Source organism: Rhipicephalus microplus, chromosome 3 (genome assembly GCF_043290135.1).
Source record: "Rhipicephalus microplus isolate Deutch F79 chromosome 3, USDA_Rmic, whole genome shotgun sequence".
In the NCBI taxonomy this organism is placed as follows: domain Eukaryota; kingdom Metazoa; phylum Arthropoda; class Arachnida; order Ixodida; family Ixodidae; genus Rhipicephalus; species Rhipicephalus microplus.
This window is the reverse complement of record NC_134702.1, coordinates 135,097,256-135,116,385: the sequence shown is the minus strand read 5'-3', so window position 1 is coordinate 135,116,385 and position 19,130 is coordinate 135,097,256. Positions and strand designations below refer to the sequence as shown.

The window sequence follows — 19,130 nt, the reverse complement described above, 5'->3', positions numbered from 1 at the left end:
AGTGAATAATTATTGCAGTATTGACGTTGTAAGTCGGATGACGTTTGTGTTTTTCGTGCTCATATTCTCTCAGTGATCATAAATAAGTGGAAACAATTTGCTTTGATTCGCTTTGATGCGCAATCCCGTTTGGGGCATTACAGGGTGTAGCGATGTTAAGATCAAAACGAGATCTACGGTTTCCGGATGACAGAGGGGTGCCTCCGCTCGTAAAGTTGCCACCGCATTCAGGATGATAGACGCTTTAATAAGCGCTCCGTGTCCGCTGGTCGTATCATCATCCGAACCCTGGGGTAGGAATGATAGTGAAGGGGCACCGGTGATCCTCGCAGGCTCCACTCGATTCCGTCGGCGAAGCTCTGGTGCGGCCCGTTCAAGTTAGCTGAGTGGCAACTGTTGTACCACCAGGCGCCCCGGAAAGTGGCGGCGCAGTTCTGGGGCCACATGTCGTTGTCGCGGTCGAACGTGGAGAAGTTGTGCCCGTTAGGTACTGCCATCGAGTCCCAACCTGCGTGATCAATAATCGGGAAAATCAGCTTTCTAGAAGAGTTGAAAGGCGGGCAGTTGGTATAGATTCATTATGACAACTTGGCGTACCACAAACAAACGAGAACGGTGCAAAGGACACCAACAAGCGCAGACTGCAACTTGGGGTTAATCGTAGCAGAAGTATGTACAGAATAAAACGACGAGGCAAAGAGATTACATGGGCAAGGAACAGAGGTTGATCCTTCCTCGTGTAACCTCTGTCTTCCTCGTTTTTTTTCTTCATATATTTCTGCTAGGATTAAACCCAAGCATCAATCTGTGATTGTTGGTGCCCTTTATTCCGTTTCTTTGCGCTACTATGTTGTGACAATGATCAGCTTTCAGCTTTTAGTTCTCGTGTGCAGTTGGCAACATTGCTGTCATCACTTCGCGCTGTCAAGAACCTGAAAAGGACAATGGAAAAAAGACACACGCAGTGACACGCTTACTAACGACTTTTGTCATCTTCCGTGCCATTCACATCCACGTCTTGTATGAACGTAAACAGTCTTTAGTACGATACTACATAGCGTTCGTCGTTTTTAAGAGCGAAACTTTAAGCGTATTCAGCGTAGTACGGGCGACGGCAACGAAGTTCTCCAAGTAGCTCACGGACTCCGTAAGAGAGCACTTGTCTTCGGCGTAGAGCAACGGCTCCAGATCTGCGACTGGAACACAACATGTGCCGCTGGAACAAGGTGTAAGCGGAAGATCTATCCTTCGCGAGGCGAGTTGCCGAGTACCATGTACACAGCTGTTCCATTCCGCTAACACGAATTGAATCCCCATGCACTGGTGCACGTCAGTTTGAGCGTCTTTGACACTATTCGAGAACCAGTCGTGCAGGAACAGCTTTCTGACTCGGAACTATCACTATCTAGCAAGGAAAGCAATTCATGTCGTCTGCCATTGCCACCAAAACAAGCCACGATAGGCGGCGCCCCATAACTACAGGGAAGTTCCCCACGCAGGCAAGTGTGCTAAAGAAGCTACCCCATGCCAAGTTCCGGTGCACTCCAACTCCCGCTCCAAATTCACTCCGGCTCTCCCCTTCGAACGCTTGACTCTCACCCTCACTGTGTCATTGCAACACAATCGCTCCAAAATGAGCATAAAAACTTGCTCTGACTCCACCATTCGAATTCAACATTCCAGCTCGAGATGAAAGGTCGGATGTGTGAAAAAAAAACAAAAAAAACTAAAAGCACTTTCTCATGAGCCGCGCTCATCAACGGAGGCAGTGACCGTAGCCGCAGCTCCAAGTTTTCCCGCCAACGTAAGCTGAATACGAGTGACAAAAGGACGGCGCTTCTACAAGGGGTACCACAGCCAGCTTCGCAGATGAGACCTGGCGCAGGAGTTTGGACATTCTTGCAAGCTATGTGACACTCTGCGACTTGACTCTACTTTGTGCGTGCCAAGGAAAGACCACCAACCAAGAAAATCATGTTAAGCTCCTAAGATCAACCAGCTTTGCCACTTCTTAAGCTTTGCATGACTAGTGTAAACTTCTCCCGTTCTCTCTATTCAAGAGAGAGGAAGACGAAATGATTCTCTTGTGGAACACATCTTGCGGTCTGTGCTGTATTTTATGCGTTCCACAGCGCGACAGCGGGGTCTCCAGCTCCCTACATCGTGGTGATGAATGTACAATCCCTGGAGATCCCGCTCAGTACCAGTTCATCCACGGGCATTGCTTCAACAAAGCGTGTTAATCCATCTAGTGAGAGCGAGGACACCGAGCTGTACTCTGCATCAGACTACGAGTCCTCGGAAGACGGCTCTGAACCTGTGCTCTACCACAAGGCCAAACGAAGAATCATGAACGCATCATCGGCATCAAGTACAGCCACTGTGAGGACAGCGCCTCAGCGATGGCCTCACTCCATTCTGTTTGTGCCGCAGAATACTGCTGCCAATCTACGCATCCTCAACAGGCAAGCACTGTCCTTGTACCTTGAAAACGTTGTGCCTAACGAGATCAAGAACATCAGGATAAACACGAGGAAGAATATCTTGGCAATCGACGTGAGAAACCCGAGTGCGCTGAACACGCTACAGCATGTGTCGGAGCTGGGAAACAACAAAGTCCGATCCATCATACCAGCGAATGATGACATCGTAACAGGAGTTATCTATGTCATAGACACTGAAATCGCCAATGAAGATTTTCCTGTACTGATAAAACCAGTGAGTGAAAACAACGTCAATGTGCATGCTGGTCGCCTAGGCAACTCTCGTTGTGTGCGAATAACATTCAAGGGTGACTGTCTTCCCTCTTACGTGAAAGTTGGCCATTTCCGTCACCAGGTTCGCCCATTTATTCCGAAGCCTATGCAGTGTTTCAAGTGCCAGAAGATTGGCCACGTGAAGGGCGTTTGCAGAAATTCCGCAGTGTGCCCCCGATGCGCTGAACACCACTCAGAAGACGACTGTGATGCAACTACGTTGAAATGCCCCAACTGCCAAGGAGCTCACAGTGCTTACTCCAAGGACTGTCCTCAGATTAAGAAAGAGGTTCATATTCTGAGGCAAATGGTGCGAGACAACTCGACTCACAGAGAAGTTGCGCAAAAAGTAAGACAAAGGCGCTGTCATCGTCGAAGGTCCTCACGAAGGACAGTTCAAAATCTGACGAGAAAGTCAGAAACTCAAGTGAAATCGATAGGCGTGGCTCCTAGCACGGCAAACACCTGCGCTGAAAAAGAAGATGCTGGGAGATTTCTCTCTCCAAAGGAATGGCCACCCCTTCAGCCTAGACGATCTGTTGAGCCTAAACAGAAGCCGCCTCAAAAACAAGCACAACATGCTGCAACGGCCGGGAAGCCAGATCATCACGTGACGGGGGTGCTAAGATCGTTACTGGACACCATTTGCGTGTTTTTAAGCGACATGAATACACCGTAAGCCAAAAGTGCCCTTCAAGTACTGGACGCGCTTAGTCCAGTGCTAGCAGCCCTAGAGTAGACCATGGCAAACCCACCACTGTCTTTCAGGTATGAGGTTCGTAAAGCAGCAATACTGCAGTGGAATGCCAGGGGACTGAGATCATGCATTGGTGACTTTTTTCGATTTTTGTACGTCAGTATGTTTCCCATAATCGTCATCTGTGAGCCGAACTTATCGAGTGCAATACGTCTCTCGGGATACGAACCTTTTATGTCGTCCACTGTTACTGAAAGCAGCAATGTTCTGATGTATTCACCGAGCCCTCACTTACATCCTTCAACCTGTACCACCTCATGACGGAAACCAATACGTATGCTTAAGAGTGAAAAAGAGGAGGCTCAACATCACGATGGTTGGCGCATACCTATCACCATCAAGCCGGTTCGATCAATAAAGACTACGAGACATCATAGCGTTAACTCCTGACCCGTGTGTTATCATTGGGGATTTTAACGCTCATCATACATTATGGAGAAGTCAGAATACAAACATGAAGGGCAGAAACTTGGTGTCTTTTGCCTCTGACAACAAACTTTGGTTACTGAACGATGGCAGTCCTACATTTTTACGTGGCTCCACATACAGTAGCTGTCTCGACTTGGCTTTTGTTTCGCGAAGCCTAGTGAAACATACTGAATGGTTTACGGATATAGAAACGCATGGGAGTGATCACATTCCAACATATGTCAAGATCAGAGAATTGTCGCCTCCTAAAGTGCGCGACATGGTTGAAAGAGTGGACTGGAAAAAATTTCAGTCTCGTATGGAAGACCAATGCCAAGAACACATATCCGATTTACAAGAGGCCATCAAGAGCACTGTAAAAGAGACTGTGTGTACTATCCCATGCCCTGTAAGAATCATGGACATCGACATAGAGCCAGAGCGGCTTCGAGCCTTGCGACGACGAGCTGAAAGAAGGTACCGGCACACGAAGGACATAGAAGATTTACGGACTGCTAGACGTATGCAGAGGAAGATAAAACGTCGGCTGGACAAGCTAGAATTCCAACGCTGGATTACTTTTTGCGAGTCACTCGACCCTCGTAAGCCTTTATCGCAGATATGGAGGACGGTAAGAGGCTTGTGGTCATCCCTCATTCAGAAGTCACCATTCAAGGCCTTAGCCCTTTACCAAAATCGACCAGATGTGAACGTTGCTGAAGAGTTATGCACCGGATTATCAGGGCAAACTACAGCACTTAGCAGTTCACCACTTTCGAGCAGTTGTCCGCCACCACGTGATTCCTGTATGGACTTCCCGTTCACCATTCAGGAGCTCAAGGCAGCACTCGCTTCATGCAAACGTACCTCTGCACCAGGACCTGGCGGAATCTCCTACAGAGCCCTGTATCATCTGGGTGAGCGTGCAAGAATAGCTCTACTTCAGCTATATAATGATTGTTGGTTGAGGGCACTGTCCCCTTAAGTTGGAAAACTAGTCGTCTAGTACCACTGCTTAAACCTGGCAAATCACCATTGGAACTCTCCTCCTATCGCCCAATCGCATTGGCTAGTTGCATGGGTAAAGTGATGGAGAGAATGATTCTCGGCCGACTCGAGTGGTACTTGGAGTATCATGAGATCTACCCAAATGCCATGGCTGGCTTTCGACGTGGTCGATCATCGATCGATAGCGTCATCGACCTTACCACGTACGTTGAACCCGAACGAGAAAGGCCATAAGCGTCTTTGCACGTCTCTGTTCCTTGACGTCAAAGGAGCCTATGATAACGTTACACATAGAGCCGTCCTTACCGCACTAGTAGAGAATGGAGTGGGTGGCCGAATGTTTAAGTGGATACGCAGTTATCTCTAAATGCGATCCTATTTTGTGAGTACAGAGACCGGGAACACGTCTGCACATTTCAGTTGTCGTGGCGTCCCTCGGGGTGGTGTACTGAGCCCCGTGCTACTCAATATAACACTAATTGCTCTCCATACACACCTACCAAACAATATTTATCTATCAACATACGCTGATGACATCTGCATCTGGACATCTGTGGTAACTCGCCTGCAGTTACGAGCGAGAATACAGAGAGCTGCTACTGCAACTGCTTTGTATCTGCGCAATCGAGGCCTGGAAATTTCCTCCGGAAAGTACGCTCTTCTGGCATTTACGCGCAAACCCATGTAGATTTACAGAGTGTCAATTAACGGTCAAAATATACCATATCGTCGATCTCACAAATTTCTGGGTGTCATAGTCGACAGAGACATATCATGAAGCCCTCATGTGTCGTATTTGAAAAAAGAGATTGACAGACATATGCCATCTTTTCAAGTTTCTCGCTGTAAAGACTTGGAAAATGCAGCCTAATGCTATGTTACGACTGTACAGGGTGCTTTTCCTTGGCTTTTTACGATACAGTCTGCCTGCATTATCAAACGCCAGCAAAACAAATCGACGCCTGATACAAACCGTCCAGGCACATGCGCTTCGAATATGTCTAGGTCTGCCTCAAGGTGCCTCAACAATGGCGACTATAGCTATAGCCAAAACCACCTCGTGCAGACCCATATTGAAATTGAAGCTTTGAGGACACACATAAGGCATGTGGGCTGTACTCCCCATCGCCACCTAGCCTCTCTACCAGCGGATAGACCTCATACTTTCTTTTGTCGAACAATAACTACACATGCTGACTCCCTACCAACTGGTTTTACGCCGGCGGCGAGACCTTCAATTCCTCCATGGTGCCTCAAACAGCCAGTCATCAACCTGGAAATACCAGGCATTCATAAAAAACGAGATTTCTCAATACCAGCCCTCAAGCAGCTCGCCTTACTTCTGCTGTACGAGAAGTACCAAGACTGCACCCACGTCCACACCGACGGCTCCGTCCTGCCAAACAGCTCAACTGCGGTGGTCGTTATTCCAATGCACGCCACAACCATCAAACTCAAGACAGCTCATGCAACCACAACAACGGCAGCAGAGCTATCAGCGCTTCGCGCTGCGCTGCGTTTTATAAACGACCAAAGCACGCAACGGTGGACGATTTTCTGCGACTGCAAGGCGGCACTGCCGTCACTTCTGTCAAATCTACGCCGTGGTCCACACCAGCAGTTGGTATTTGAAACAGTATAAATGCTACACTATATAACAGAGAAAGGGCACCACGTTATATTTCAGTGGTTGCCAAGCCACTGTGGTATTATCGGTAACGAACGAGCTGATCAAGCTGCCCGTTCAGCCCATACAGAAGACATCAACCAATCAATACCTCTTTCAAGGACGGACGCTACTAGGAGGCTCCGCATGCTTGCTCGCCAACGCTCCATGGCTCTTTGGAATGAGCCTCTCTTTACGCATGTAAGATTACGATCCCTTGATCTAACGTTAAGCATACAGCTTCCAATAAAAATTCGATGAGGCGACGCTACTGCTCTGTTCAGACTATGGTTGGGAGTTGCGTTTACTCGTGCGTATGCGTTCCGCATAGGTATGGTCGACACCGCTGACTGTGCACACTGCGGAGATGAAGAAACAATTCGACATATCCTGTGTGACTGCCCGAATACAACCTGGAAAGACAACACTTTTTAATAATCTAAACAGGTTAGATGACCAGCCGCTGTCAGAATAAAGTATACTGCGCCATCGTCATGACTCATCGTCACAGAAGAAAGCCGTGCAAGTGCTACTGGGCTTCTTGTGAACTACTAGCCGTCGGAACGCCTCTGAGTAAACTGATTTTTGTGTGTGCGTGCGTGTCGGTGTTTTTCTCTTCTTTATTTTTTAACTCTCCCTTTCTCTTCCAACCCCCTATTCCCCAACCCCAGTGTAGGGTAGCATAACGGATACTAGCATCTGGTTAACCTCTCTGCCTTCCTTTTTTCTAGTTTCTCTCTCTCTCTCTCTCTTTATTCAAGCTGTGGTGATGTCATCTCAGCATATTGCGCCGCAGCGCGACAATAGCAATTTATGAAATAGTATAGGAACCTGTTAACCAGTTTTAAGTGTAGTAAATATCAGTGTGGTCGTTTGTCTCGTTTCTCTCACCTTCTGGTCCCGAGAACCGTCCTAGATGCAACCTGTAGAGCTGGTCTTCGGTATCCACGCGGATGCTATCGTAGCCGAGCGAAGCGCTGTCGTCGGTGCTGTTGCTGAGTACCACGCGAAGAACCATCGCCTCGTCGCCTGATGTAAGCGCATTCAGCGCGTTCTTGCCTGCAACAATGAAGAAGAATATGGCGCAAAGGTAAAATTACATAGATATATCAGGGCTGTTTTATAATACTCAAACTCTCCGAAATGCAGTTGTATGTTCAAAAAAATTGAGGCAGCTTATCGTGGTACAAAGCCTCACGGAAGTGCGGAGCTGTTTGTTCTTCCTTCAAACCTATGGCAGGTGCCCACTCTGAAGAATCGGCGAAGAATGCGTTGTGGAAAATTTAAATGCTTATTTGAAAAATGTTACTGTGTTTCGCTGCGGTTTTCTCTTCTTTCCTATTTTCTTTTATTTTTCTATTTTTCTTCCAATTTTTCTGTGTTTCTGTAATCTCGTTATTTCTATGATATTTAAAGTTTCTTTCTACTTTTTTTTCTTTCGCTCTCTCTCTTTGTCTCTTTTCGCTTTCTTTCTTTTCTTTTCTGCTTTTATACGTGGTTGGTTCTGTGTTACACCAAGCAATTACACCGTCCGACAGCAGAAAAATTGACTGTTCTTCTGTTAACTGTAAATCGTGGAGTCGGAATTACGCAATACACAATGACTACACTAGTGAGGCTACTAAATCTCTCCTTGTATATATCTCTCCTTGTATATAGAGTTGCCCCGCCGCGGTGGTCTAGTGGCTAAGGTACTCGGCTGCTGACCCGCACGTCGCGGGTTCGAATCCCGGCTGCGGCGGCTGCATTTCCGATGGAGGCGGAAATGTTGTAGGCCCGTGTACTCAGATTTGGGTGCACGTTAAAGAACCCCAGGTAGTCGAAATTTCCGGAGCCCTCCACTACGGCGTCTCTCATAATCATATGGTGGTTTTGGGACGTTAAACCTTACATATCAATCAATATAGAGTTTCCGGAAAGTGCTTTAGAATTAATGTACGTGAATTTATGGGAACATTAGGCAGACATGAAAATTATTTTGCTATGGTACATAAAAACAAATGCGTAAATTTTCAATTGAGCCCCGCCTCGGTAGTCTAGTGGCTAAGGTACTCGGCTGGTGACCCGCAGGTCGCGGGATCAAATCCCGGCTGTGGCGGCTGCATTTCCTATGGAGGCGGAAATGTTGTAGGCCCGTGTACTCAGATTTGGGTGCACGTTAAACAACCCCAGGTTTTCTAAATTTCCGGAGCCCTCCACTACGGCGTCTCTCATAATCATATGGTGGTTTTGGGACGTTAAACCCCACAAATCAATAAATGAAAGTTTAAATTGAGTATCTGATAACTTCTTCAAGACCAATATTCTGCTTAAATAAGTCAGAAAACGTATATTTTGACATGTCACACAAGTCGTAGTTCCTTGCCGTCTCCCAATTTTTGTACATAGCTACACTGCCAATTGCCAAAATGTGGCAGCCGCGTGGAATTCGCTGCGTGTTGAATTATGCTTTGCATGCCCTCAATTCAAAGCGGTGAATGATAGACGGGAACAGCTTCTTGTCGTGTTTTGTAATCTAGATGTCACAGCCGACAAGTAAACGACACTGTTACGCAAATGGCTTACACTGGCCAATATTGTCGAGTTCCTGCTGATTGTGCTGTTGACATCTGAATTCTTAAAAAATATTCGAAGCTTCGAAACCAAAATATGTAAATGATGGTGACAGTGAAATTGATGCTGGTGCTCTCCATAAGATGATAGCTTCATGTCCACTGCATTGCCGTTGTAGGAGATCACGCAGCATGAAGCGCATCAAGGACCTTTAGATGACTTCGGTTGCATGTTGCTAAGAGTCTCCTACTTTTTGCGATAGTCGCTCCAGCAATGTGCTGCCGCAGCTCCATGGCAATCGCTCGCCGAGGCTATAAGTGGCAAATAATGCCCTGATGAATCATGAGCTTCTGATCTATAGCATATATTGTGAACGGCTAAAGGAACACGTGTATTCATTCTATAAAGCGACCGGATTCAATTTCGCAATCCATTCTAAAGCCTGCGGACGAGTTCCTCGTTTGAAACAAACCTTGGTTCTCGGTACAAGTCGGGAGGAAGCCGCACGCGAGCTAAAAGGGGCCTTCTGTATAAAAAAATAAGAGCCCAGCCTCTGTACGCAAACCATCAAAAGTGGCATACGAATGCGAAACGTCGTTTTTAGAAGCATTTGGTTGCAATAACATCTCGTATTAGGTAAAATTCCTACTGCGCATGGCCTAAAAAATGAAGAGGTGCTCTTTTTTAACGGCTGGCACTGTTTTATCAGTTTGAAGGTTTTGTTGCTGTAATCGTTACAATATTTATTTCATTTTTATGCTACTTTGCTCTACACCACGTGTCGTTGACACATTTCTATTTTTGTTAAATATATGCCATCACGTACAACTTTTATCGCTTTTAAGAACAACATCTGATTAGCGCTGTCGAAATGCTTTCCTATTTGTATCCCCCTTTTTCTTCGAATAGGATCTGTTGCTTGTAGGCGTTCATCCATTTTTCTTCTTGTGTTTGTCTTGTTTATGCCTTATTTCTTCCGTAGAAGACATTGTGCCGCCACAAAACTCGACGCCAGGTCTTACCAATCCAGTATTCCTCAGACGGATCACCGAAACCATGAGCGTATTCGGTCCAGTTGCGGTAGAAGTGGTAGACTCTGTTGCCAAACTGCCCTCGCCTCTGGATAACCTGCAAGTGTGAAAACACACACAATGAGTATTTTAAGCTGTTTAGATTCAGAGGGATATTACAATCCTTAAAGGTAGACGTTTGACGCACATTAAACCGCAAGATGTTCCCTGGTGGTACTCAACCTTGTAAGGGGTCATTCCTTCTAAGAATCTTTTAAAGCAGTTGAGAAGCAAAAGAGTGATAGAGGTGGGCAAAAAAAAGGAGAAGATAACGGGAATGTGACTTGATAGCTATATCTCCATCCTTTAAAATGATTAGAGACTGACTGGAGAATCTGCACCTAATATATCTAATGAAACCAACGGTTTCGTAACTATATATCGGCTTCAAAAGCATTCCTTGAAACAGGCAAGATAGTGGCACAGTCTCTGCCCATCACGATATGACTGTGATTTCGCAGTGTTTAGATTAAGAGCCATCAACCATGATGGACAGCAGGCCACTGCCCTCGCATATCATATTTAAGCGAGAAGATCACCTTAAACATTTTATTGAACTTTCACGTTTTGTGTGAGCACTTAAATTGGCATGATTACTCGTGTTTTTACAACCTCAGTGTGGTGCGGACACATTTCTGTGTGGTGTGGACACTCAGTGTTGAAAAGCGTGAACTCATTGTGTAATTGTTGTGCAATGTACATGTGTATAGCCTTGTGCTTGCTACAAAATGTGCGATGTCGACGTTTGTGCAAGAGAAGAGGAGTAGCCGGCGCCACGCATTGGCACCAACCTCTCCTTATATACATTTAATTAAAGAAAAATACTTGTTCACCCCATACCAAGATACTATCATCATCATAAACGAGTGTGCGCCTCAAAAACTGAATACAAGCCGCTGCTTATCATTGATTCAATAAGAACCAAGAAGGCCGCAGCTAGCACAACTAACGGGTGTGTGTCACAGGAACCCCGAAACGATGGAAGGCCCTATATATACTCGAATGATGACGTGTCCATGTCATCTCTGGGGCTGTTTGTGGTTTAACTAAAGCTCTCTGTGCTGAGAATCAACGCGAAAACTACGTGGCATCATCTGGCTGGAGCCGAGCAACGACCCAGAAACAACCCAAAAACAACCTTACTCACCTAGCTAAGACCTATTCCTACAAGCAATTTTCGATTTATGTCATCGATATTGTGCAGTGTCTTCACTGCAATGCCAGACTATATGCAGATGACTGCGTCATTTGTGGGAACATAATAAACGAACACGACGTCATTAGACTATAAACCGATTTAAACACAATTCAAACTTGATGCTCCACATGGTGTATGTCTTTGAATAGTTCTAAATGTCAATTTATCTCTCTTGCCCGCAAACGTTTGCCTGTGAGATCGGATTATCATTTGGGCGACATATCACTTGAACGGGTACAGCATTACAAATACCTTGGCGTTTATTTTTCAGAAAATCTGTCATGGACTATGCATACTGAACATGTTACTTTAAAATCTTCCCGAATGCGTAACTTCATTAGACGCAATTTTTACAAAGCCCCTAAGAGGGTTAAAGAATACTTTTATAATACGAACGTTCACCCATTACTCGAGTACGCTTGCGCAGCGTGGGACCCAAACACCTTATGTATTGTAAATAAACTTGAGCGTATCCAGGATCGCGTAGCCAGGTTTGTCTCTGGTAATTATAAAAGCAGCATTTCAATAATTCAACCTTGTAAATACTACGTAAATGTCTGACATAGAGATCTTTACATTTAATTTGTGTCTTCTTCGTTTACCATGTATTGTGAATATGTAGACATATCTTTTTGTGATTGTTATGTATCTGTGTATGTTGTGTCCCGTGTACATATGTAAACATATCTTTTTGTAACAACTTTTGATGTGTGTGTGGATGTTGTGTTCTGTCGCAATGTTCTGCTGCATTGTAACTGATGTTCACTGTCCGTGAGAATAAATTTCTCTAAACACAAATTGGAACTATTTTTGTATTTACTTTGATATCTCACCGGTGTTAACAAAAACTTGTACATTTTCCCCCTCACTTCATCTCTACGCGTTGTGATCATGACTGCAAAGTTCTTGAAACGCTGTGCCGCACAAATGAGTCCCATTATTCATTTTTTCCTCACACCGCAACGCTTTCGAACAGACTTCCTAAAGGAATAGCATATTGTAAAACACTCTCCCAGTTCCAGTCGTTTTTACATTCAAATTTCCCGAGAGCTGTAAGCTAGCTGTCCCTTTGCTTTTGCTTGTGCTGTGTTTTATTTTTTTTATTTTCTTCTTTTGATTAACATTGTGCCTGAATTATGTCGTCACTTTTTATTGTTACATACACCGCTTTGTTATTAGCTCATTTTTTATCTTTGTCTTTATGTAAACATACATTCTTTTACGTGATTATTTTTTCTCGTATTATCCCCTGCAATAATGCCCTCATGGCGCTGCAGATACTTGTAATAAAAAAACCGAATTGGCATTTATAAGTTTCTAATTTCACTGTCTTAAGGCTTGCGCGGCTTAGCCCAAGCTTCGCCCATTTTTTCTGTCTCCTTTGTTTGCAATGTCATGTTTTTATTATAGAGTATACCCATCTGCACTGTTCTTGTTATAAGCCCCAACTCACCCCTGTTTCCTTCCTGTAGTAAAGCATATAAGTCTCCCTCACACTTGTGTATGCTCTCATTCATTATTCTGGGAGCATATATAGGTGTACCGTCGGCTTCGCGTTCTAAAATGAGGCTCAGAGAAACAGTTTACTTCTCAGAAAACAGCAACTCCCTTTGTCCAGAATTTCTCTACAACAACAGTCCCTAATTCTTCGATGACTGCTAAATAAAATTATCTCTCTTTCACTCTCGGTGACTGTTTCTCATTGCAAGACTTCTGTGACGCTTTGGCACGCATGCACAAGCGTGCGTGCGAGGATGTACTTTATCGCACCAGCAGTACTTATTTATTTATTTATTTATTTATTCTTCCACATCACAAACAGACAACACAATAGGGCTGTGGTCACCACTGCACCTTTCTTTGAAAACGTCGTCCTATGACACCCAAGATGCATGGCATCTATGACAACGCATTTCTAATCTGTAGCGTTGCGCAAAGGCAAAACCGAAAACATGCCCAAATTTTATTTGCTCCTTTGGGTACTGCACTCTGCGAATAAAAAGTAGCAGTTGTTCCGTGTACGAATATAACGGACGAGCGAAGCTCCTTATAAGTGGGACTCAAACGACTGCGACGCGCTGCTTGCTTTCATGAAGGCGGTAGAATGGGGAGAGTAAAGGGAGACCGTTGCTAGCCTAGCGTTGCTGCCTCGGTGGCGAGAATGACTGAGAGAGCGAGGGTGCGGCACAGTGCGAGCCATCTGCGGGCGCTCCGGTTGTTTTACTCGGCGCGCTTGCACGGCGCTGCGAGTTTCGATGGCGACGGCGGAGTGCAGGCCTTTCACTCTTTAAAAACTTACTCTGCAGTTCCACCCGGCATGACATCAGCCGGAACAGTGGAAATGTGGTTTGCTATTACCTTTGTGATTTTGTGAGATTGTCTGGGATATTTCCTGATTTTGCGTAGTTGTTTGCGATTGCGTTATTTGTAGAGATAAGAGGGAGTTTTAGAATAGCGCACCGCGAGCACTTGCGGTGCGGTTGCTGCTACTGCGCGTGCGTCGTAACGTGAATAGGCGTTCGCGTTCGCGGACCGCACGCAAAAAATCCGTAATTGCGTGCGGTGATGGCAGCCCGCATGGAGCCCGCAAGCGCTGGTTTCGAGGCTACGGGCGGTGATGGCGGCCCGCATGTGGCCCGCAAGCGCTGGTTTCGAGGCTACGGTGTCACTGCGATCGTTCGTTGCGGATCGCAGCAGGGCAAACGCTATTCTTAAACTCATATGGCGCCTGCTACGCCCGCAGCGCTTGCAAACGCTATTCTAAAACTCCCTAAGATCAACGGGAAAGGACGTGTGGCGGCGGCTGCCGCACCTGCCTCTGCTACGGTGACCTAAGACGCTTGAGCCGCGCTTTACGCTGAAGCCGCGCTTCACATTTTCATTGCGGCTGCGACTTCGTCCGTGACCAAAGCCGTGACCGGAGCGTCATTATGCCTTGCACCTTCATGTGTTGTCCGACTCCTACAGTTTTCTACAAGTACAGCAGCAAATTCTGGTGCTAGTGTCTATGGTAACTGCAACGCACAGCGTTTTAACTAGCCTGAGAATGATGGGTATAGTGCTAGGATTTGTTTAAACTTTATTCTTTCGGCTCCGTATGGCCTGCATACGGCTTGTTGCAAGACGAAGTTCATCCAACGTTCAGAAGAGTCTCTTCACTACTTTGGCCTTTCTAGGCTAACTAATTCGCTCGCGAAGTTCACAACGGCCCGCTCTTTATTCCGAAACCCAAAAGCGCAAAATAAACAAAGCCACAAGTGTGTTTGAAGCCGCGAACACAAAGCAAATCTGTGTACCGCGAATCGTTCCCATGATGGCAGAATAACCACAGCGTCAGACTTTCCTGTAGTAGATATTATAGGAAACTCCAACATTCGGCCCAATAAATAACAACTCCGAAGTTAAAAATATAGCTTAAAGCGAGGCCGTTTGAAGAAAACAAGCGCACACACAAAATTTCTCTAAAAGTCTACCGCGAGCCATAAGTTTCCCATAAGTACACTAGAGGGAACTCTGGCACTAGTGTTTATGGTAAATGCAATGCATGGCACTTCCGCCACCATGGAAATGATGTGTATAGTACACGTATTTGTCTAGTCTTTTCTAGTCTTGATTTTTTTTTGGCTCTGGGTCACCTGAATCTGCCTTGCCGCAATTTGAAATTCAGCAAAGGTTTAGTTACTCGTCACCACGTTGATTTGTTTATGCTCACAAATTCGAATCATGTCACGAAGTTCACAACGGCCCGTTCTCTCGTTTGAAACGAAACAAAAACACAGCAATAAGCAAAGCCACAAGTGCATGCGAGGCACGCAAGTACGAGGACAATACAAAACTAGGCAAATATGTGTACTACCCACCGTTCCCCTGGTTAGAGTGGCCTATATTCTAGGTCAGTCTACCCAACGTTACTAGACTATGTTAGTCTAGTAACGCTGACTTTACCCATGCTCGTTAAACGATCGCAGCGCCACAGTCTCCTGTCGTGAATTTTAGAAAACTCTATGCCGCGAGCCATGCCGGATCACTCACCGTCCATCCGCCACCGTCAGTGTCCATATCGCAGTAGACGCTCTGTCCCGAAGGTCCGGCATCCTTGTGGAACACGGTGTACACTCCGCTTGAACGCTGTCCAGCGCCAAGGAGATCAGTGCATGCAGTGTCGAGGGAGGATAGTGGCTGCACAGAAAGCGATCACGAAGAAAACAAAAAAATAATAACAGGGCCGTTCTGACACGCGTAAACTTTCCCGGGTCATCATAGCAGCTAAACAGATTGTTGATAAAGGTGTGTCGCATATAGGCACTTTAAATACACGGTGAGAACGCCAAAAAAGTGCTCGTTCAAGCCGTCTACCATCATTATTTTATTTCACTAGAAAAAATCAAAAAGTGAGGAAGGAATATTTTATAATGACTGTAACGGCAAAATATTATGCCCTCTAATAAACCAGGTGAGACAGCTTGGTAGCTTTACCATTGAAATGGTTCCTTTATTTATGAATAACCAATTATACTATAGCCGCAGCCTAAATGCAAGTGGCTCATAAACGTTTAAGTGTAATTTTTTAGTAAGCACAGTACAACAAGGGCAAGCACATAAGCAGTCTTTTATAGGTCCAACAGATTTTTAAACATACAGTTGATTGGAGGCGCCATTTTCAAAACAGCACGTTAAACAGCCTAACGATTGCCCCCGTACTCAACTATGTATGTTTCCTAACTTGCAATATCATTTTCATGAACCCGCTGTTTATCATTGTTGTCCTTTCCATACCCTTTACGTAACGTCATTCTATTGGTCATGTCCAGCAGTTCTTTGCTTTGCTTGCGTTTCAGAATGAGACCTATCTCCTACAACTGCTGTTTAAGAAGTCCCCTTTGTGAATTTCTCCCAACGAGGAATTGTAAGCTGCCTCATATACTGCATTAAGAGACATGCTAAAAATGCACTGTTTTTCGACAGTAGCCTAGATTCTATCTTTACTTTGAAGCCTCTTTATCACTAATGTCATCGTACTCATTGCTCTCTAGAACCCATCTTGACTGTATTGAGATGCAGTCATGGGCAAATACCCCCAACTAAGAACCGAAAATAAATAATGCTAGAGTTCTAGTTCACACAACTTCATCTGTAGATTACCTGCACCTTGACGTAGTAACATCTACGTTCCTGAAGTTATAACAGTGCAAGTGGCACGTGTCGTTCAGGTTAGGAAGCGGGTCAAGCCGAGCGAGCCAGCAGCGTGCCATCTTTTAATAATGCAGAGGGCTCTCCATTTACATGGTTAGCATTCCTTTTATTCAAGAAAATGAGTACTCAAGACAAGATTACAAGCCACCGAAATGGAAAGATGGGTTAGCTAATACTGTAGTGGTAGCACTGCGACAGACGACAGAGAGTCATTCGTGATTCTCGCGTACAACTAGAGATCGTCGGTGACAGAAACAAGAAGGTTACTCTTCAGTTTGGCCAGCATAATGGCCAGTTCTTGCGCATGCTGTTGGGCTTCCTCGATTGTCGGACGGATGTCGGTCGCCCTCCGGGCAGCTACCCCAGCTACCATGGAAACCGTGTACAAGATGGCGATCCAGACAAGCATCGTCAGCCGGCAGCGGAGTATCCCGGCGGCCATTTTGTGCCTGCGAAGTAGAGGGATAACGTTGCCTTCACTTAAGCACTTCGGTTTGCTTTGTAATAGAGTTAATCCAAAGCGTTTTTTTTTTCATTCAGCATTTCACGCTGAGATCATTCAAATTTTATACAAAGCGTATTTTAGCTAATCCCGGGAACACTGCGGCACTATAGTTCCTTTCACAGCTCGCACCACACTCGAGATTATGACAAACAATGACAAACACACCATTAAAGTCGATCATGACTTTACATTAAATGGTCAAACGGTTAAAACTTTAAATGGTTAAAATTCAGTTAAATATGCGTACGTGGACTTTCCGAAGCTTCTTCACAACCCAAGGTGAGGTACATGTACATTTCTGTGCAAGGAGCAGGCGCGCAACCTTGTGAACGCGCTGCTAAATGAATATTTTCGAGATATTTCAAAATAACAGGCAATTAAGCCTTATCAACACAGGAAAAAGAAGTCGAATGAACTTCGTTCTCTGGGTATCATATTGTTTGTCTTCTTTGTTAGAAATACGCTTGTACTCCTGTAAAATAAGGTAGGCTTCCTAAGACACAGAAAGGTTGTGACAGTACATCTCCAACAGAAACGGATTTATTATGAATGCCCCAGGTGTTTTAACGTGCAGGTTCTGGCAAATAAAGCAAGCGCGTCAAAGGAACATTGAAGAGCGAAACAGTTTTTAGCGTATTAGCAATGTACTATTTCCAATCCCGAAAACACCACCCTTACCGCTACACGACGACCAGTAAGAGAGAAAAAACGTGAAAAGAAAATACGGGTGAAGACGCCATATACTGACATTCCCACACCAAACACCTTGACGTCACAAATTTCGATGGCGTCTACTGGGTCCTGCGTAGCTTCTAATCGATGAAATTGAAGTACAATATCATCTGTCAATGCCATAAACCTTGCACACAAAGTTTAAGAAAATTCAATCAGCCATTGTAGCAAAAATTTGAAAAATACATTTTCCCGTTTTGACGATACACGCGGCGATTTTTGCGCACAATTTAAACCTGAAACTTCAACGTGGAGTTTCTTCGCTAATAATGAACTTACGACCGCTAAGCTTATGGCATTAGAGTGCTCAGTTAGCGCTAATGTTTTCTTACGTAGAAGTCACTGATCCAAACGATAACTGATCTACATCAATGCTTTGTTCATAATGTGTGCATAAAAACTTTGTACAAAGTGGGTATTGGGAAGGAACGTCACATGGAGTGCACGTGCAAACAATATTCATGCCAACAGCAGCAAAGCGAACGTCATAAATATGGCACGCCAAGCTGATACTCATGGGGATACGGTGTTGCATTTCCGTGCCTCTTTTTCTTTCAAACATTAGCTGACGAGGCAGCGCCATGTGTCTTGCATCAACGCTTATCTAAACCCTGCAGTACAAACAGTTCAATGAACTACCCGAGTCAAAACAGACCTCCTGAAACACCGGAGAGGCTCGATATCTAAACCTCTTAAGCTGAAAGAAGTACTCAGCGTGGGCTTAAGTTTTCTTGCAGAAGCCTCTTGTCTGAAGTCAGCGAAGAAAGCTATCAAGAAAACCCCAAAAAAAATAATTTCATGTAGCATAGAATTGCTCTGTATGTTTTAAAAATAAAGACAACACAAATTAAAAAACATAAACTTCAATTTTGTAGATGACCGGATGGTAAGAAAAACATGCAGTCGACAAAAAATTGCAACTACATAATCACCTGTCCTCTCAGTGACTACTGCTTTCTTGATTATTTTCATTCTCTTATTGCCAGGTGCTAACGCGGGAAAATTGTAGAAGTGATTCGCACAACAAATAAGGGCAACGTTCCTCGACAACATACGTTATTCTTTTTTTAAGACGCTTTCCTTCCTATGCATGCTAGTAAGCTCCAATTTCAACTTTTCAGTGATTTATGGTGATAACAAGTCTTCACCTATTGTTACGCGCGACCATTTCAACGTCCAAAAATCATGTAACTACCATAAGCGCAACAAACACCAGCGGACAATGCTGAAGAAGCTTTAGAACCACCAACTGCTTATTCAAAGATAAGCAAATGTGACCACCGT

General features: G+C 44.9%; 1 pseudogene; it reads right to left on the bottom strand.

Moving 5' to 3' along the window:
* Positions 1-227: 227 nt before the first annotated feature.
* On the bottom strand, positions 228-17,052 carry LOC142802967 (techylectin-5A-like; annotated as a pseudogene).
* Positions 17,053-19,130: the final 2,078 nt, after the last annotated feature.